Source organism: Pelmatolapia mariae, linkage group LG9 (assembly GCF_036321145.2).
Source record: "Pelmatolapia mariae isolate MD_Pm_ZW linkage group LG9, Pm_UMD_F_2, whole genome shotgun sequence".
In the NCBI taxonomy this organism is placed as follows: Eukaryota; Metazoa; Chordata; class Actinopteri; order Cichliformes; family Cichlidae; genus Pelmatolapia; species Pelmatolapia mariae.
In genome coordinates, this window is record NC_086235.1 from 5812932 (window position 1) to 5835463 (window position 22532).

General features: G+C 40.5%; 1 long non-coding RNA gene across 1 annotated transcript; it reads right to left on the minus strand.

Annotated features, from left to right (window-relative positions):
- Positions 1-1642: 1642 nt before the first annotated feature.
- On the minus strand, positions 1643-13532 carry LOC134635006 (uncharacterized). Its single transcript, XR_010094922.1, has 3 exons — positions 13423-13532; positions 12950-13132; positions 1643-2889 (listed from the first exon to the last, which is right to left on the minus strand). It is a non-coding gene; the product is annotated as an uncharacterized LOC134635006 (long non-coding RNA).
- Positions 13533-22532: the final 9000 nt, after the last annotated feature.

The window sequence follows — 22532 nt, forward strand, 5'->3', positions numbered from 1 at the left end:
AATGGACTTCTATATATTTTACATAAGATTAAAACTTTGGGTGTAAGATTCAGATAATTACTTATTAAAAGTGAGACATTTTAAATGAGAATAAGAAAGAAAAGTATGTCTTTGTGCCCCCCTTTTCCCTGTTAATGCCCTATCGGCCCCCCTGGCTAAACTTTGCTAGATCCGCCCCTGCACAGTTACCAGCCGTCAGCTACGTAGAAAAAGATCCTGGTGTAGAAAGTAATATTAAATAAATTCTAACAACAGCTTATCAAGCTTAAACGTGCTGCTGTTGTTCAGCCGCTGGTTTCCTCTTTCTGGTGCGAAGTGGGCCAAAAACAAAGAAGAGAGATGGACTCGCGACAGAAAAGCCGATCAGCTGATCATTAAGCAGTTTCACGATTGAAGTAGCAGCAAGAGAGGGAGGGAGAGAGAGAGGCAGTCGCTCCATATATCGGTTGTTAACCTTAATGTAGGTACGCTTTACAAACATTCACAGATGAACTTACACACTTGCTTTACTTCTCTCTGGGATAACGTTCTCGGAGATGAAATGCTGGTTTGGTAGCGAGGCTACAAATACACACAGCCGCTCCATCACGTGAGCACACTGCTCCGACATACTACGGTTATGAGCCGAGTTACTCCATGTCGCAAGTTTTGTGAGGTGCTTTTTTGATATTTAATGGATTGGATTACATTTTTTATTTATATCCGATCCAGTAATTTACGTCAGTATCGGACCGATATGATACATAATATTGGATCGGTCCATCTCTACTAATAGCCGGTGTTTTCAAGTAAGCACAAGACTCTCCACTTGTACACTCACCTCAGCCCTTTAATTGTTTTCCAGATCAGTAAAACTTCTCTCCTGTGTTTGCTGAAGTTTCCGCCAGTGTTCTCCTTGTGTTCCACGTCCGTTTCCCTATCCTCTGGTCTCCCTCAGTTCCTGCGTATAATTTCTGTTAAAACCATCCTTGTTTAAGTACTTTTTTCCTTCAAATAAATTATACATAGTTCGAGCAATTGAGTCTGCTCTTGAGTCCACAGCATCCTTTTTTGTGACACACACACAGTGCTTAAACTGTTACACTCACACATCCACATGCACACTCACTCACCTGCACTCACACATACACACAGGTGCATACACACACACACAGACACAGACACACAGAGTTTGCAGCACACCGTGGGGGATTTATGATAGGGTCACTTCTATAAAGCTGGCTGTAACTAAAAAAAGGGGTGAAGATTTTGCAGAGGGACACCGGCCTCATCTTCCCTTCTAGAAGTGCATGCTTAAATGAAGATAATAAAGATGAATAAAGGTTTTGTAACTTCCTTCAAAGAAATTATGTCCTCAGCAAATCCACATGTCCTGAGGATGCAGGAATCTGTGTTTGAAATCCTTGGACATGGTGTTAAAGAGAAGAGGGACCCACAAAACGACAGGACACAAGAATCAAAAGGTCAAAATGGTCCACAAACATTCTCCATGGTGTTGCCAGGAGGTGGCACCACACCCTAGTTACAGTCAGCTGGGACCGCAGTCTGCAATTTTTCAGACAATAAGAAAGATGCGTTACATCTCAATACATTTTATTATTCATAGGATAAAGTAAATGTTTTTACATATTGCCTGGTTAAATGACACACATTTATGACTTACAGTAATAATATTTTCAGTGCAACATAAAAAACATTAGGTTTGTCTCTTCATGAAGCAAAACAGACTCACATCCTGTAAGACAAAATATAAGACAACAAAGATGCACCAGTAAATTAAATGCATGAAACAAAATGGAACACAGGCTGCGATTCTGTGAAGCCTGATTTCAAGCTTTTTTTTTAAGTTTGACGCAGCATCCAGAAGGACTTTTGTTCAGACCCCTGTTTCTCCCACTGTGTTTAAATGAACCCTGTCAGGGTAATGTCCCATTGGTCTGCCCCTTTTCTCACAGGAGGACACTTTGTGGATTTTCTGATACCTCAATAGATCTGTTTATGATTTAGATGTGTTATGGATGAAAGACTTTCCACACTACTCACATTTCAGTGGTTTAACTCCAGAGTGGATGACATTGTGCTTTCTTAGATAATAATACGTAGCAAAAGACTTTCCACACTGACAACATACAAATGATTTAACTCCAGAGTGGGTGCGCTGATGTGACTTTAAGCTAGTCATGTGAGTAAAAGCCTTTCCACAGAGACCACATAAAAATTGTTTAATACCAGAGTGGGTGAGCTGATGTGCTTTTAACCTTTCAATCTCAAAAAAAGCCTTTCCACAGTCACCACATACAAATTGTTTAGTACCAGAGTGGATGAGCTGATGTGATTTTAAGGCAGCAATGTGAGTAAAGGACTTTCCACACTGCTCACAGCTGAAAGGTTTCTCTCCACTGTGGATGCGCTGATGTCTTTTTAAGTTACTAACATAAGCAAAAGACTTTCCACACTGCTCACAGCTGAAAGGTTTCTCTCCACTGTGGATGAGCTGATGTGTTTTTAAATTACCCATCTGAGTAAAAGACTTTCCACACTGATTGCAGCTGAAAGGTTTCTCTCCACTGTGGATCAGCTGATGTGTTTTTAATCCATGACTCTGAATAAAAGACTTTCCACACTGACCACAACTGAATGGTTTCACACCGCTGTGGATCAGCTGATGTGATTTCAAGTTACAAATCTGAGTAAAAGACTTCCCACACTGATCACAGCTCAAGCTTCTGTCCTCCCTGTTGGCGCGCTTGCGTCTTCTGGGCTGCTTCATAGCGGGAAAAGTCTTTTCCACAGGGATCGCCCCTGGCTCATCTTTACTTGCTGGTACTGGATGTTTTTGGCTGATGTCATCCATGTGCTGAGGTTTCGGCCTGCTTTCACTTCTTTCTCCTGTAATGACAAAGAACCCAAACAGTGACATCAGGTCTATAACTTCAGCTCATCCCCAAGTGGCCCCTCTTACCCCACAAATTCAATTCAATTTTATATAGCGCGAAATCAAAACAAAAGTCGCCTCAATATAACTAAGGGAGGATTCAGGGTCACCTGGTCCAGCCCTAACTATATGCTTTAGCAAAAAGGAAAGTTTTAAGCCTAATCTTGAAAGTAGAGATAATGTCTGTCTCCCGAATCCAAACTGGAAGCTGGTTCCACAGAAGAGGGGCCTGAAAACAAAGGCTCTCCCTCCCATTCTACTTTTAAATGGGAGGGACAACATCACAACATCAGAGGGGTTTGGAACAGCCTGAAGACAATCTCAGGACAAAAACCAACCCCCCAGGCTGCAGGAGACTTGGGGTGGGTGAATGACCTAATAAATATTTTAATAGGTTTGCTCAACCACCCACCCCTCCCACAGCATCGCCCCCCCCTGCTGCAATCTCCCTCATCTTCAGGGACTGCCTGTCTTTCATCTCAGGACTTCACACCTCTCAGCTTCACAACTCCCAGCTCCCAGTGATTACACCCACCCCCGGCTTTGGGTGCACAGGGAGCGCTTTTAAAGACCTTCTATGACTCTGTGGTGGCATCTGTCATTTTTTACAGTGTTGTATGTTGGAGCAGCGGTTTATCGGCAGCTGAGAGGAAGAGGTTGGATAAACTCATCAGGAAGGCCAGCTCTGTTCTGGGATGCACCCTGGACCCAGTGCAGGTGGTGGGAGACAGAAGGACTCTGGCCAAAATAACATCTCTGATGGACAGAGTCTCCCACCCTATGTATGTAAATGTTGCTGAACTGCAGAGCTCCTTCAGTGACAGACTGCTGCATCCTCGATGCATGAAGGAGTGTTTCCGCAGGTCCTTCCTCCCTGCAGCTGTCAGACTGTACAATCAGAACTGCTCCCAACAATCATAGATGTTTATATCTGCGCTGTAACTACAATAAGTTATTCAACCGATTGGCACTACAACCTGGTTTGCCTCTTATCTGTAGTTATTTATATTTAATTTAATAAGTGTACAGTACTCTGTTTATAGTAACCATTGACCTTAATGTAAATATGTAAGAAAAAGTGTGTATGTTTCTGTTTTCTGTCCTGTGTACTGTTTGTTTGTATATGTGTCTTTCTGGCTGCTGTTACAACCAAATTTCCCCTTGTGTGACAATTAAAGGATTATTCTATTCTATTCTATTCTATTCTATTCTATTCTAAATACCCTAGGAATACCAAGTAAGCCTGCAGTGCGAGAGCAAAGTGCTCTCATAGGGTGATATGGTACTACAAGGTCATTAAGATAAGACGGGGCCTGATTATTTAAGACCTTGTATGTGAGGAGCAGGATTTTGAATTCAATTCTGGATTTAACAGGAAGCCAATAAAGGGAAGCCAAAACAGGAGAAATCTGCTCTCTCTTTCTAGTCCCTGTCAGTACTCTTGCTGCAGCATTTTGGATTAGCTGAAGACTTTTCAGCGAGTTTTTAGGACTTCCTGATAATAATGAATTACAGTAGTCCAGCCTGGAAGTAATAAATGCATGAACTAGTTTTTCAGCGTCACTCTGAGACAGGATATTTCTAACTTTAGAGATGTTGCACAAATGGAAGAAAGCAGTCTTACATATTTGTTTAATATGTGCACTGAAGGACATGTCCTGGTCAAAAATGACTCCAAGGTTCCTCACAGCATTACTGGAGGCCAAGGTAATGCCATCCAGAGTAAGAATCTGGTTAGATACCATATTTCTAAGATTTTCAGGGCCGAGTACAATAACCTCAGTTTGATCTGAATTAAGAAGCAGAAAGTTAGCGGCCATCCAGGTCTTTATGTCTTTAAGACATTCCTGCAGTTTAACTAATTGGTGTGTGTTACCTGGCTTCATGGACAGATAGAGCTGCGTGTCATCTGCATAGCAGTGAAAATTTATGCTATGTCTTCTAATGATGCTGCCTAGGGGAAGCATGTATAATGTAAACAGAATTGGTCCTAGCACTGAACCCTGTGGAACACCATAATTGACCTTAGTGAGTGAAGAGGACTCTCCATTTACATGTACAAATTGGAGTCTATTAGATAGATATGATACAAACCACTGCAGTGCAGTACTTGTAATACCTACAGCATGTTCTAATCGCTCTAATAGGATATTATGGTCAACAGTATCGAACGCTGCACTGAGGTCTAGCAGGACAAGCACAGAGATGAGTCCACTGTCAGAGGCCATAAGAAGATCATTTGTAACCTTCACTAAAGCTGTTTGTAAGTGTCACAGAAATGGCTTATGTATAAAGAAGTGTAATAGATGGTTCCAGCAGTTAAAATGTTCTTGCTTGTACATTTCTGTGGACAATATTGTAAAGGTGTGTTTATCTTGTATAGGAGACATGTTTATCTTGTCACGAAGAACAAGTTTTGTTACACCGCTATTATCGCGAGGTTTGGGCGTGATAATAAAGACTGTGAGCCCACGTTTAATAATCACGCTAAGGAGTTCAGCGAGCTGTCTGCAAAGGCCTGGTTAGTCTACCAGCTGTACAAGGTATTTGTCATTTGCTATAGCTGTATTGTAATATTGTGAAAATTTGTAATGTATGGTGTTCTAATTATTTTATGGTTTAATTTAGAATGCGCAAGACTGTAAAGGTATTCTTCTAGAACCTCCGAAGTGGCAGGCGGCCACGAGGTAATTTTTTGTTGTTAAAGCACAAGTGTTACTTTTGATAGTCTGAAGCGCTTGAAGCCTTTGTGTTTAATGTTTGTAGTTTTCACGGCATTCAATAAATGCAGCGAAGTGCCCGTCTTGAAGAAGCCGTGCCTGTGTTGTCATTTCAGAGTTACACTGTTTCTGTGCTGTGATGAGCTCTGAAACCTGACTGAAACTCTTCAAATAAGCCATTCCTCTGCAGATGATCTAGGGCTGTGTGATATGACCAAAATCTCATATCCCGATATTAAGACGTCTATCCTCCGATAACGATATAAATCACACAAATGTAACATTTTCTGTAAATTCTGTGAATCTCGGGCATCTCGACTTGCTTGAAGTGTTTCCAGCTGGGCGTCGTGTACCTGGAGTCGAGTGTTTTAACAAATGCATGAAACTATACATCTTTAGACATATGTTGTAACGGCCGCCGTTTTCTTTGTATTTATTACACGGCGTGCTGCTGGGAAAAGCCTGTTCAAACGTTTGAGTCTAAGGTTTATTTTTTAGCACCTGACGGCTCTTTTTTGCTTCTCATCCGTAAATACTCTGCATCTTTCACGTGATTCAGTTTATTTTGAAAAGTTTCAACATGATCTTGAGCTTTACTGTGAAAGGTTTGTGTGGAAAATAAACAAGCGGACACGCCGTGGTTTTACCGTCGTTGTTGCTAACGACAATGCATAAAAACAAGCACTTGTCCGTCCGTAGTGTGGTTACATTAAATATAAGATAAAGAGAGAACTTTTAGAAATTAATATAGCCACTATAGTGGCCATCAAAACGATGTAAAAATATTGCAGTAAACAGTTTATTTTTACGAAACAAACGATAGCGTAAAATGAAGCGATAGACGTTTTTATATCGTCATCCGATATATATCGTTATATCGAACAGCCCTAAGATGATCTGTTAGTTGTTTAACAACTACTCTTTCAAGGATTTTTGATATGAAAGGAAGGTTGGAGATTGGCCTATAATTAGCTAAGACAGCTGGGTCTAGAGATGGCTTTTTGAGTAAAGGTTTAACTACAGCCACTAGTGCTGGGCGATATGTCGATATATATCGTGTGGACGATAGAAAAGTGTCTATCGTGCCATTTGTCTTATATCGTTTCTAACCCTAATTGTTATAAAAATATATTGATAAAAATAGTCAGGCACACTCCGTTTTGCCTAACTATTTTTTAAATCCCTGTAGAACTGAAACCGTGTAAGGTAGCACAATAATTTTTTTTGCATATGAAACCGTAGGAGTTGTACTTACATCTTATTCCATTAGCTTGCCCTAGGTCATGGTTTCCTTCCACATATAGCTTTGCAAAAATTGCATAAAAAGCACTTCCAGCAACAAAAACATAATATTCCAGAAACTGTTAGGATGCCCAGCTGTGTTTCCCTCCTGTCTCTCATTCCCTGATTGCTCCCTCTGTGTATTTAAGCCCTGTGTTTCTCTGTGTCCGTGTCGCGATCTACTCTCATTTATGCTGTGTGTTCCGTCCATTTGCCAGTTCAGGTTATTGTTGTCTTCAGTTTATTATTTGTAATTCCAGTTTTGCTAGTTTTCTGTTTGCAATCTAGCAATAAATCTGAGTTTAAGTTTGTCTTAGACTGTCTGCACTTTGGGTCCTCTTACTACCAATCCTGCTTGCACACAGCCGCTTCATAACAGAAACACACTTTGCCAATCCGATCAGCTGTTCGTAACACTTCCTACGTTGGAATATAAGTCAGCGCAAACTATCGCATGTCTGCCATTAACTGTCCAAAACCGGAAGTGAAGTCATTTTCGCGGAAAATGTAGTTTTTTAGCTTCAAAGCCTATGTTGGTGTTTTTAAAAGTCATGTTTGACTTTTTGCTCTTCTGTGTCGTTTTTCAGGATGTTTAGAAGTCAAATTGCACTGCTGGAAATAGTTTACTTTGATGCACATGCTGTGTTTTTTCAAATTTGCATTTATTTATTTTCATTTTTCCCGTAGTATATAAAAATTTGTGTATCTCAAAAATAAAACTATGAAGACACTCAAAATAAATTTCTCGTGGTTGGAAACTATTTTGTATTTACAGTTTTGAGGGATAAGCATCTTAAATTTCTCTAACTAGAAATAGATGGAAAAAAACAAAACAAAAATGATTTTCAATTTTTTTGTACTTTAATGCACTACAAGGTTTAACTACAGCCACGTTGAAGGCCTGTGGTACATAGCCGATTATTAGCGATAGGTTGATCATATTTAAGATTGAAGAATTAATTAATGGCAGGACTTCTTTGAGCAGTTTTGTAGGAATGGGGTCTAAAAGACACGTTGATGGTTTGGAGGAATTAATTATTGAAGTTAACTCAGAAAGATCAATTGGAGAAAAAGAGTCTAACTTAACATTGACGGTACTAAAGGTAGCTGTAGATAATATTACATCTGTGGGATGATTATTGGTAATTTTTTCTCTAATGATAAAATTTTTATTTCTGAAGAAGTTCATGAAGTCATTACTAGTTAATGTTAAAGGGATTGTTGGCTCAGTAGAGCTCTGACTTTTTGTCAGCCTGGCTACAGTGCTGAAGAGAAACCTGGGGTTGTTCTTATTTTCTTCAATCAGTGACGAATAGTAAGATGTTCTGGCTTTGCGGAGGGCTTTCTTATAAAGCAGCAAACTATTTCTCCAGGCTAAATGATGATCCTCTAAATTTGTGACGCGCCATTTCCTCTCCAGCTTACGAGTTATCTGCTTTAGGCTACGTGTTTGAGAATTATACCACGGAGTCAGGTACTTCTGATTTGAGACCTTAGTTTTCACAGAAGCTACAGTATCCAGAGTCGTACGTAGTGAGGAGGGAAAATTATTAACAAGATAATCAACCTCTGTTGAGGTAGCGTTCAGATAGCTGCTCTGCTCTATGTTGGTACAGGGCATTGAAGATGATAACAGTGGGTGGATTATATTCTTAAACTTAGTTACAGCACTCTCAGAAAGACATCTACTTTGATAAAGTCTACTCTCCACTGCTGTGTAATCAATCATTGTAAATGTAAATGTTATCAGGAAATGATCAGACAGCAGAGGGTTTTCAGGAAACACTGTTAAATGTTCAGTTTCTATACCATATGTTAAAACAAGATCTAGAGTGTGATTAAAGTGGTGGGTGGGTTCTTTTACATTTTGAGAGAAGCCAATTGAGTCTAATAACAGATTAAATGCCATGTTGAGGCTGTCATTTTTAGCATCTACATGGATGTTAAAATCACCCACAATAATTATTTTATCTGAGCTGAGCACTAAATCAGATAAAAAGTCTGAGAAATCAGAGAGAAACTCTGTGTAAGGCCCAGGTGGACGATAGATGATAACAAATAAGACTGGTTTCTGAGTTTTACAGCTGGGTTGGACAAGGCTAAATTGGGCCCAACACCGCCTCCTCGGCCTGTGCTTCCAGATTTCTGGTAGTTAGAATGACTCGGGGGTGTTGATTCATTTAAACTAACATAATCATCCGGCTGCAACCAGGTTTCTATAAGGCAGAGTAAATCGATTTGTTGATCAATTATTATGGGTGAATTATTAATGGGTGAATGACTGGATAAGCGCTTTGGGGTCCTTGGGGACTAATAAAAGGGCTATATAAATACAGGCCATTTACCATTGCTGGTTTTTAATTTGTTTTTTGTCTGTTTGGGAGCAGACACAGTCTCAATGGAGATGGGTTTTTTGGGGGTAGCAGTAGGAGAGAAGCTGCAGAGAGGCGTGTAAGACTGCAACTCTGCTTCCTGGTCCCAACTCTGGATAGTCATATTTTGGGGGGTTTAATAAATTGGTCCATATTTCTAGAAATGAGAGCTGCTCCATCCAAAGTGGGATGGATGCCGTCTCTCCTAACAAGACCAGGTTTCCTCCAGAAGGTTTGCCAATTATCTATGAAGCCCACATCGTTTCTGGGACACCACTCAGACAGCCAGCAATTTAAGGAGAACATGCGGCTAAACATGTCACTCCTGGTCTGATTGGGGAGGGGACCAGAGAAAACTACAGAGTCCGACATTGTTTTGGTTAAACACCGATTCAATATTGATTTTAGTGACCTCCGATCGGCGTAACCAGGTGTCATTACTGCTGACGTGAATTATGATCTTACTGTATTTACCCTTAGCCAGCAGTTTTAAATTTCCTTCAATGTCCCTGCTCTGGCCCCTGGAAGACAATTGACTATGGTTGCCGGTGTCTCTAGCTTCACATGTCTGAGAACAGAATCACCAATTACCAGAGTTTGACCCCAGACGGGTGTGTCGCCGAGTGAGGAAAAACGGTTAGACACATGAACAGGTTGGTGGTGTACCTGGAGCTTCTGTTTAAGACTATGCTTCCTCCTCACCGTCACCCAGCCGCCCTCTTTCCCCAGCTGCTTGGGGACAAAGATAAACAGTTTCACCATCTGCCAAACGTCTCAGGTGCCTGGGGACGCTATGCTGTGGTAAACATTGAAGTGAGCTCATTTTGGGGATAAAAGTAGTAAAAGTTCAACTTATGAATAAAATATTGGCTTGTGTGAATTCAAAGTTTTTTAGTCATACTTTGTTCAAATTTGAAGAACATCACACTTACAATGTGCAGTTCAGGTTGTATGTGTGAGAGCTGTACAACCAAATCCACACTGACTCAGATTTCCCTCTGATTAACCACGAGGGTGTCACACAGTTATCAAAGTCTGCAGACACTGTCAGCTGCCATCAACACCTTTTATTATAATGCACAGGTGAATTATAATGGATAGGACTGTTTGATATAACGATATATGTCGGATGACGATATAAAAACATCTATCGTTTAATTTTATGCTATTGTTTGTTTTGTGGTGTGGCAAAATAAACTGTTTACGGCAATATTTTTTCATCGTTTTGATGGTCACTGTAGTGGCTATATTATTTTCTTAAAGTTCTCTCTTTCTCTTATATTTAATATAACCACACTACGGACGGACAATTGGAGCCTGTTTTTATGCGTTGTGGTTAGCAACAACGACGGTAAAGCTATCCCGTGTCCGCTTGTTTATGTTTCACATAAACCTTTCACAATAAAGCTCAAGATCCTGTTGAAACTTTTCAAAATAAACTGAATCACGTGAAAGATGCAGATTATTTACGGTTGAGAAGTAAAAAAGAGCCGCCAGGTGCTAAAAAATAAACTTTACACTCAAACGTTAGAACAGGCTTTTCCCCGCAGCACGCCGTGTAATAAATACTCAAAAAGAAAACGGCGGCCGTTACGACTTATGTCTAAAAATGTATCGTTTCATGCATTTGTTAAAACACTCGACTCCAGGTACGCAATGCCCAGCTGGAAACACTTCCCGCAAGTCGAGCTGCCAGAGATTCACAGAAGTTACAGAAAATGTTACATTTTTGTGATTTATATCGTTATAGGAACGATAGAATTCTTATATCGGGATGTTAGATTTTGGTCATATTGCACAGCCCTAATAATGCATCTCCACTAGAAGATGGTCCCCTGTTATCTTTTTCCCAGGCAAGCGTGGGCGAGAGTCTACAGCTTTCAACCACCTAAGGACAGGTATTCTAATGCCTTTATTTTTAGGGGCCGCGTCAACTTAATACTAAACTATATGGTTATATGGCATTTTAGTTAATATAAAGCATAGAATTGAGGCACTTAAAAATAATTTTACCTCAACACCTCCTCCCTGGAGATAAGGAGAAGAAGTCTCACTATTAGGGCTGGGTATCGTCACTGATTTCTAGAATCGATTTAATTTGATTTGATTAAATTTCATTTGAATCTGGGAAATTTTGAGAGTCAGATATAATATAGTTCAGATCAGTACATTTACATATTTTTGTATCAATAAAAAGGAAGCTGACACATGCAAGACTTTATCAAAGGTGTGAGCGCCACAGCAGATGCCTTTGTGTCAAAGTAGCTGAAGATAAAACAGAAAAACATGAAGGTGATTTTCCTGGTCTGGGATTTTATAAAAATATTCTGCAGTACGTCAAAAACGAAAGAAAACCATTAATCAACATATGAACGTTACCTCTGACGTTACAACGGTTTTATTAGAGACACGGCTAAGCGTTTTGCATTTTGCATAATTTTAAAACGTTTCAATTTGTTCAATATTGAACAGCAGAAATTAGGTTTTCTTTTCGGAAAAATGTAAAACGAAAAAAAAAAAAAACAGCGGCCGACAGCGCTGTAAACAACGGTAGACTTGTGCGTAACAAGCAAGCGAATAATATAGAAAACAGATTTTTAGACGGGAAACTGTTCTTGAAGTACAGAGAGAGAGAGAGAGAGAGAGAGAGAGAGAGAGAGAGAGAGCTGTACATGAAGTGTGATTTTATCGTGGTGGAAGCAAAACAGTAAAAGGCAAAGGGATTTCATGACGTTGTTTTTGTGAAGCGTAGTTTGGATCTTCTTTTGCTGCTGGTTCGGTCAATATTGTTTGGAGAGAGATAAAACGAACAGCTTTAGAATCAGCGCAAAAAGGGCGTGAACACAAAGCGCGACCCGCTGTCGGTTTTCAGCCCCGACCGTGTCCGTGCCGTCAGGTGAGAAAGTCACATCTCACTGATTCTGATCTGCGGGCGTGCTTTGTGTTTACAACCTTGTGCAGAATCCGTGTACCTGCTCTCATTTACTGTCATAGCTGTTTGGTGGTTGTTGAAATTTTGTGAGGTTTCACCTGAGATTCTGGCGTTTCGGGCAAAATAAATTTATATTAGAAAATCGATTCAGGATTTTAATGAATCGATTTCACGTTATCCAAGCCAGAATCGATTTTAATCGATGAATCAATTATTAAAACCCAATTTTACTCACTATCTGCCTAATGTCTAATGGTGCCTGGGAGTGTCAGTCTAACTCACTCACATACATAACCAAGTCACACAAAATGTAATATAGATTATTACTGAATTACTATTACTCTAATTTTACTAATTACTATAATTACTAAAGTGATATTGCCAAAACATATGATCAACACATAAAATAAAAAAATCTCCATCACAAGAGTTAACAGCTTACACAAGAGAAGACGTCGAAAAGAATATGAAAGAAGAGAAGTGGAAAAGAAAAACAGCATTTTTAATGATGTTGTGATCACTCCACAGACATCACCTTCATATGAAGGGAAACAGAGAGTTTAACTCAAACGATAAAACATTAACGTACTGAGGCAGACAAACAGAGAGGCTAAACAGGAGGCAGAAATCAAACCAAAATGAGCTAAGAGAGAGAGACCCTGTAGAAAATGATAAAGTTAAGCAACCAATGTAGTTATAACTGACTTACTCTGGATCTCCTCTCAGACTCAGGAGGGGGCGAGCTTGGCTTTGTAGTTGGAGTCGGACCAGCAGAGACAATGGGCTCACTGACCTCCACTCCCCAAGTCAGTCACCACGAGGACAAGTTCTTTGTTTAGAGATGATTTAATCCAAGCTCACCAACAACATCACTCAGCTGTCCTCGTCAGAACTAATAAAATAAAAGCAGTTACATTTAGAGACGTCAGTTTACTAAACATAAAAATATTGTTCTTGTAGCCTCGCTCACATATTCTGTGAAAATTAAATGACTTAAATCATCACGTGGTTTACAAAAACACATTGTTACCAAACTCAGCAAACAATTGCGCATCCAGAAATAACTGTTTTATCTCGTTTGACATGGAAACTTAAAATTACAAAGACACACTGAACGCACCTTCCTACCAGCTGTAACCTAACAGGAGAACGTACGTTCGTCTTCACAGCTGCAATACATACCTCACAACAAGCAACGACCATGCCATGCACCTACTGCTTCATAAATTGGATTTAACACAATACTTTGATGTGGGTTCTTCAAAAAGTGCCAATTTTTAAAACTGCGATAAGACGCCGAAAAGCCCAAGGTAGTAACACGTTCTTCTTCTTCTTCTTTTTAAGTTTCATTGGCGGTTTACAAACAGTAAAATGGTGCGTTACCGCCACCAACTGGTATGGAGTGTCGACCCTCAAGCCCTCCCCAAATGTTTACTCTCTTTTAAAAAGTGGAATAGGGCCTGATAAGACTCACGTCTTGAGTGCTTTTGCAGTAAATCGATAAGATCCAGTTTCATTTTTATGTTACTGAGGTTTTGGATCAGTTACCTTCTCTCCACCTGATATTTCTGACAGTGTAATCTAACATGTTCTATAGTTCACCCTTCTCTGCAGTAATCTCGTTTCCCTGCATCATGTTTCCCTGTCATGAATAGTTTTGTGTTCAAACCAGTATGTCCAAACCTTATTCTAGACATGACCACCTCCTCGCTCCTACTCCAAACTGTGCTTCTCATTTCTCCTGCTCTCCTTTGAATGTTATTACAAGCATCGTCCCCTCCTTTCTTTATCCATTGTATTCCTCCCTCTTCTGAAACCACTTTGATGTTTAGATATTTATCCTTTATTTTCCTTGTAATACATTAATTTGTCATTTATTATTCGCTCTGTGATTTTAAAGATGTCAGATGTTAAAGCTATGAGTCTGTAATTTCCTGGATTTGTATCATCCTTTCCTGGTTCATGAATGGGCACAACCACAACCTCATTTTTATGGTGATTTAATAAATCATCCATCCAGCTTTATTTATATGGTTTTATGTTAAAGTTTATTCTGTGCTTTACAAAGTGCTGTATATGTACAGATAGATTTTAAAAAATTACCAACTAAATAAAATAAAATCAAAAATGTTTTTAAAGAAAGTTGAGTCAACCCCTTAAAATAGTGCCAAAGGCTTCAGCAAATCAAGATGTTTTCAGATAAGTTTTAAACTCAGAAATCAAAGAGACCTGTTTCACGTGCAAGGACAGATTATTCCACAACAACAGATGCATCACTAACCGCACAATAAAGTGTGTTACAATATTCCAGCCTAGATGTAACAAAGGCATGTATTACTGTCTCATGACACTGTTTTGATAAGATGGGCTTTATTTTGGCTAATTGCCTCAAATGAAAAAAGCTTGATCTCACGATCTTATCGCCCGGTTTGCCACCTCTAAGACTGCATTACAAATAGAAGAATTTAATCAGCAACATCAACATTTATATCAATCTTTTGTATTTCCTGGTCACCGACTAATCTAAATGTTTACCAATCGCTGGCATTTCTTGTCCTGGTTTCAGTTACAATATATTCTAACTGTGTTCCTATACTCTATATTGAGTTTCTTGCCTTACACATGTTACACATCCTCCTTCATTACCCTCCTTTCTGTCTCTGCAGACACCATCTGTCAGGGACGGATAAAGTTAATAGACTGCGGCGTAAGACTGGAGATGCCCAGGGAAGAGATTTGTCGCATGGTGAAAAAGCGACTGCGAGAGACTCTGTGTTGTTTTCCCTGGGTATTCAATACGATCTACCCGATACTCGTGGATTACTTAATTAACATGCTCCACCTCCACCCTCGGACCAAGGCTGCTCATTTGCCGCTGGTTGATTCACAGCCTGGCTGTCATATGCCATGGGAGTGTCTGGTCGGGTGTGATCCAGTTTCCTGTTGCCTGTCCCCTGGGGTGGAGTTGGCCAGGTCATCACCTGCTTCCAATTTGCAGGGCTACATCTGGAGGGTTTTTAAGCCAGCGCTGTTTAAGCCACTCTGTCTGTTTGTTTGTTAACAGTGGACTGTGAGACTGCAAATGCTGAGGTGGTGCAACCTGTAGCTTAGTTGTCTGCACGCGGAGGGGCCGCTCAGCCTAAGCTGGGGGTTTGAGCTACAGGGGTCTGCGCACCGGAGGGGCCTGCTCAGCCCGAGCTGGAGGTTTGTGTGCCAGGGGTCTCAGCCTGTTGCTTCATTATTAGCACAGCCTTGAGCTTCATCGTCAGTACAGCCTGCCTGAGTCATTTCTTCAGCCGCCAGTTACCACCACGTTGCCATCATCAGTTTAAAAGCTTGAGGCTGCCACACCACCAACAACGCAGACGCCCACCACCATCACCTAACCTGCCAGCAGATGCGACACCACCATCTTCTCCACCCTCTGCAAGGTCAATGTCAAGGTCAAATTTATTTATATAGCACATTTCCAGACTGCTTGCTGCACAAAGTGCTTAACAATATAAAAATGCCATAAGAAACTATGTAAAACAATAATAAGAATAATGTAAAACAATGAAATGACAATAAGAAAATTTAAACAATAACTAAGACTATTAAATAAGACCAGAATGCTTGGATCATAGTGTGTTAAAAGTCAGGGCATAAAACTGTTTCTTTAGTAGTGATTTAAATTCATCAAGTGTTTGTGAAGATCTAATATCTAAGAGATGACTATTCTAAAGTCTGGGACCTGCCACAGAGAAGGCAGAGATTTGAGATTAGTCTGTGGGATGTGCAGCATTAACCTTGAGTGATACCACATGTTTTTTTCTGCAGCATAAACAGAAAGGAGCTCAGAGAGGTAAGAGGGGACTTGGGCACTGAGTGACTTAAAAACACAAAGTAAAAGTTTAAATTGGATCCTGTAGGAGACAGGAAGCCAGTGTAGAGATGCTAAAAGTGGGGTTATACGCTCTCTCTGTTTGGTACCAGTTAGCAGGTGAGTACTTGCATTTTGGACCATCTGAAGACAAAGAATGGAGGCCTGGTTGAGACCAAAATACAATGAATTGCAGTAGTCCAATCTGCAAGTAAGGAAAAGGTGAATGACACGTTCAAAGACATTCGCGGGAGGTACGGTGTTACCTTGGCTAGCTGTCTTAACTGAAAGAAGCAGGACTGGACTACTGCACTCACCTGCTTATTCAATTTAAAAGAACCATCGAGGTAGACAAGGTAGGTTTTTTATGTGTGTTTTACAGTTGGAGGAAAGGAGGCAGAGAGTGCTATTGATGTGATTATTGACAATGTTGCCGAAAATGACAACTTCAGTTTTGTTTTCTTTTAGCTGTAGAAAATTTGATAGATATCCACTGTTTGATGTCATCAAGGCAGCGTAATAAACGCTGACCCTGCTTTTAAAGGCAGATAAATCTAGAAATCATCAGCAAAGCAGTGGAATAAAATGTTGTAACGCGAAAAGTTGGAACCCAATGACAACAAATACAGTGCAAACAGGGCAGGACCCAAAAAGAGCCTGGAGGTACAACATATTTAAGAGGTGCTATTTTAGAGCTATGGGCCCATATATTTAGCTTTTTTCCCCTCGCCTGTCCTGTTTGGTTCTTTTGCCATCAGAATTATTGTCTAAAGGCAAAGGAAGATGCCCAACGGATTTACTTTACCAAATGGACCATCCCACCTTGCCATATTGGTGTATTTGATTCACCTTTGCTTTTATTGTTTATTTTATTTTATTTTCACTTGCTACACACGGAACAGACATGACTGCGGGAAAGAAAAGGGAGAAAGAAAGAGGGAAAGAAAAACAGAGTGGAAGAGAAACGATGAGAAAGGGCAAAAAACAAAAAACAACAAGAAAACAGACAAAAAATACAAATATCAATCACCTGGACCACCTGTTGAGAAAGAAAAAAGACAAAACAAGCCAATAATAGAGTAATATAATAAACAACATCATCGAGATGATCTATGTGAATGTTACAGTAAATACTAAATATTGAATATTATTTTGCAGCACGTAGGATCGACAGCGCACAGTGTGCTTTGAGGTAAGAGCCAAAAAGGGTGTAGTTTGTGTGTGTGAGCACCCGTGTGCACACCTGTGAGCATGAACGCGCTTGTATTTAAAAGGTTCCTTCATTTAATGATCTGCTAGAGGGTGTGGGGAGCCACAACCCCGTCCACCAGGGTATGAAGCAGGTATGGAGGAGATACAGGCTCCAGACATCCAGAGGCCCCCAGAGCACAAGAGACCATGGAAGACTAATGGAGGGGCAACCGTGTCACTGTCCTGGAAAGAGCTGAGGAGAGTCCCAGATGAGGGGTCACAGCAGCCAAGGAGCAAAAGCCATGGGGGGTTATAGTAACGTGCCCATGAGCTCAGCTGGCAGCCAGCTGTGCCAGAATGAGCGGGCCCCAGGCCGAGAGGCCGAGGGCACCCCACCCCACCCCCGAAGTGGCCCGAGTGAGCCCCAGGCTCCAGGCCCCAACAAGCAGCCACCAGGAGTGAGCCGGTGCGTACGTGGATGCCCATACCGGACACACAGAACCACCAATGCACTGATGTCTGATGGGGATCTGCCACTGGCAGGGGGATTGTTGGGGGGAGATAGGCCTCCATACCTTGGAGGGCCTGAGATGTCCCCAGAGAGGTAGCGTCTGATACCCGACCTGACATATAGACACAAAGAAACAGGCACACACAGATACAAACATCCATTAAATATGATCAACCTATCTCTAATAATCGGCTATGTACCACAGGCCTTCAAGCTGGCTGTAGTTAAACCTTTACTCAAAAAGCCAGCTCTAGACCCAGCTGTCTTAGCTAATTACAGGCCAATCTCCAACCTTCCTTTCATATCAAACATCCTTGAAAGAGTAGTTATCAAACAGCTAACAGATCATCTGCAGAGGAATGGCTTATTTGAAGAGTTTCAGTCAGGTTTCAGAGCTCATCACAGCACAGAAACAGCTTTAGTGAAGGTTACAAATGATCTTCTTATGGCCTCTGACAGTGGACTCATCTCTGTGCTTGTCCTGTTAGACCTTAGTGCAGCGTTCGATACTGTTGACCATAATATCCTATTAGAGCGATTAGAACATGCTGTAGGTATTACAGGAACTGCACTGCAGTGGTTTGTATCATATCTATCTAATAGACTCCAATTTGTTCAAGTAAATGGAGAGTCCTCTTCACCCACTAAGGTCAATTATGGTGTTCCACAGGGTTCAGTGCTAGGACCAATTCTATTTACATTATACATGCTTCCCCTAGGCAGCATCATTAGAAGACATAGCATAAATTTTTACTGCTATGCAGATGACACGCAGCTCTATCTATCCATGAAGCCAGGTAACACACACCAATTAGTTAAACTGCAGGAATGTCTTAAAGACATAAAGTCCTGGATGGTCACTAACTTTCTGCTTCTTAATTCAGATAAAACTGAGGTTATTGTACTTGGCCCTGAAAATCTTAGAAATATGGTATCTAACCAGATTCTTACTCTGGATGGCATTACCTTGGCCTCCAGTAACACTGTGAGGAACCTTGGAGTCATTTTTGACCAGGACATGTCCTTTAACGCACATATTAAACAAATATGTAAGACTGCTTTCTTCCGTTTGCGCAACATCTCTAAAATTAGAAATATCCTGTCTCAGAGTGACGCTGAAAAACTAGTTCATGCATTCATTACTTCCAGGCTGGACTGCTGTAATTCATTATTATCAGGATGTCCTAAAAACTCCCTGAAAAGTCTTCAGCTAATCCAAAATGCTGCAGCAAGAGTCCTGACAGGGACTAGAAAGAGAGAGCATATTTCTCCTGTTTTGGCTTCCCTTCATTGGCTTCCTGTTAAATCCAGAATTGAATTCAAAATCCTGCTCCTCACATACAAGGTCTTAAATAATCAGGCCCCATCTTATCTTAATGACCTTGTGGTACCATATCAATTCAATTCAATTCAATTTTATTTATATAGCGCCAAAATCACAACAAAAGTCGCCTCAAGGCGCTTTATATTGTACAGTAGATAGCACAATAATAAATACAGAGAAAACCCCAACAATCATATCATATGACCCCCTATGAGCAAGCACTTTGGCGACAGTGGGAAGGAAAAACTCCCTTTTAACAGGAAGAAACCTCCGGCAGAACCAGGCTCAGGGAGGGGCGGCCATCTGCTGCGACCAGTTGGGGTGAAGAAGGAAAACAGGATAAAGACATGCTGTGGAAGAGAGACAGAGATTAATAACAGATATGATTCGATGCAGAGAGGTCTATTAACACATAGTGAGTGGCTGGAAAGGAAAAACTCAATGCATCATGGGAATCCCCGGCAGCCTACGTCTATTGCAGCATAACTAAGGGAGGATTCAGGGTCACCTGGTCCAGCCCTAACTATATGCTTTAGCAAAAAGGAAAGTTTTAAGCCTAATCTTGAAAGTAGAGATAGTGTCTGTCTCCTGAATCCAAACTGGAAGTTGGTTCCACAGAAGAGGGGCCTGAAAACTGAAGGCTCTCCCTCCCATTCTACTTTTAAATACTCTAGGAACAACAAGTAGGCCTGCAGAGCGAGAGCGAAGTGCTCTAATAGGGTGATATGGTACCACAAGGTCATTAAGATAAGATGGGGCCTGATTATTTAAGACCTTCTATGTGAGGAGCAGGATTTTGAATTCAATTCTGGATTTAACAGGAAGCCAATGAAGGGAAGCCAAAACAGGAGAAATATGCTCTCTCTTCCTAGTCCCTGTCAGGACTCTTGCTGCAGCATTTTGGATTAGCTGAAGACTTTTCAGGGAGTTTTTAGGACTTCCTGATAATAATGAATTACAATAGTCCAGCCTGGAAGTAATGAAGGCATGAACTAGTTTTTCAGCATCACTCTGAGACAGGATATTTCTAATTTTAGAGATGTTGCGCAAATGGAAGAAAGCAGTCTTACATATTTGTTTAATATGTGCGTTGAAGGACATGTCCTGGTCAAAAATGACTCCAAGGTTCTTCACAGCATTACTGGAGGCCAAGGTAATGCCATCCAGAGTAAGAATCTGGTTAGATACCATATTTCTAAGATTTTCAGGGCCGAGTACAATAACCTCAGTTTTATCTGAATTAAGAAGCAGAAAGTTAGCGGCCATCCAGGTCTTTATGTCTTTAAGACATTCCTGCAGTTTAACTAATTGGTGTGTGTTACCTGGCTTCATGGATAGATAGAGCTGTGTGTCATCTGCATAGCAGTGAAAATTTATGCTATGTCTTCTAATGATGCTGCCTAGGGGAAGCATGTATAATGTAAACAGAATTGGTCCTAGCACTGAACCCTGTGGAACACCATAATTGACCTTAGTGTGTGAAGACGACTCTCCATTTACATGAACAAATTGGAGTCTATTAGATAGATATGATACAAACCACTGCAGTGCAGTTCCTGTAATACCTACAGCATGTTCTAATCGCTCTAATAGGATATTATGGTCAACAGTATCGAACACTGCACTAAGGTCTAACAGGACAAGCACAGAGATGAGTCCACTGTCAGAGGCCATAAGAAGATCATTTGTAACCTTCACTAAAGCTGTTTCTGTGCTGTGATGAGCTCTGAAACCTGACTGAAACTCTTCAAATAAGCCATTCCTCTGCAGATGATCTGTTAGCTGTTTGACAACTACTCTTTCAAGGATTTTTGATATGAAAGGAAGATTGGAGATTGGCCTATAATTAGCTAAGACAGCTGGGTCTAGAGATGCTTTTTAAGTAAAGGTTTAACTACAGCCACCTTGAAGGCCTGTGGTACATAGCTAATTATTAGAGATAGGTTGATCATATTTAAGATTGAAGAATTAATTAATGGCAGGACTTCTTTGAGCAGTTTTGTAGGAATGGGGTCTAAAAGACACGTTGATGGTTTGAAGGAATTAATTATTGAAGTTAACTCAGAAAGATCAATTGGAGAAAAAGAGTCTAACTTAACATCGATGGTACTAAAAGTAGCTGTAGATAATATTACATCTGTGGGATGATTATTGGTAATTTTTTCTCTAATGATAAAAATTTTATTTGTGAAGAAGTTCATGAAGTCATTACTAGTTAACGTTAAAGGGATTGTTGGCTCAACAGTGCTCTGACTTTTTGTCAGCCTGGCTACAGTGCTGAAGAGAAACCTGGGGTTGTTCTTATTTTCTTCAATCAGTGACGAATAGTAAGATGTTCTGGCTTTGTGGAGGGCTTTCTTATAAAGCAGAAAACTATTTCTCCAGGCTAAATGATGATCCTCTAAATTTGTGACACGCCATTTCCTCTCCAGCTTACGAGTTATCTGCTTTAGGCTACGTGTTTGAGAATTATACCACGGACTCAGGGACTTCGGATTTGAGGCCTTAGTTTTCACAGGAGCTACAGTATCCAGAGTCGTACGTAGTGAGGAGGTAAAATTATTAACAAGATGATCGACCTCTGTTGGAGTAGCGTTCAGATAGCTGCTCTGCTCTATGTTGGTACAGGGCATTGAAGATGATAACAGTGGGTGGATTATATTCTTAAACTTAGTTACAGCACTCTCAGAAAGACATCTACTGTGATAAAGTCTACTCTCCATTGCTGTGTAATCAATTATTGTAAATGTAAATGTTATCAGGAAATGATCAGACAGCAGAGGGTTTTCAGGAAACACTGTTAAATGTTCAGTTTCTATGCCATATGTTAAAACAAGATCTAGAGTGTGATTAAAGTGGTGGGTGGGTTCTTTGACATTTTGAGAGAAGCCAATTGAGTCTAATAACAGATTAAATGCAATGTTGAGGCTGTCATTTTTAGCATCTACATGGATGTTAAAATCACCCACAATAATTATTTGATCTGAGCTGAGAACTAAATCAGATAAAAAGTCTGAGAAATCAGAGAGAAACTCTGTGTAAGGCCCAGGTGGACGATATATGATAACAAATAAGATTGGTTTCTGAGTTTTACAACTGGGGTGGACAAGGCTAAGCATCAGGCTTTCAAATGAATTAAAAGTCTGTCTTGGTCTTTCGTTAATTAATAGGCTGGTGTGAAAAATTGCTGCCACACCGCCCCCTCGGCCTGTGGTTCGAGGTTTCTGGTAGTTAGAATGACTCGGGGGTGTTGATTCATTTAAACTAACATAATCATTCGGCTGCAACCAGGTTTCTGTAAGGCAGAGTAAATCGATTTGTTGATCAATTATTAAGTCATGTACTAACAGAGACTTGGAGGAGAGAGACCTAATATTTAATAATCCACATTTCACTGTTTTACT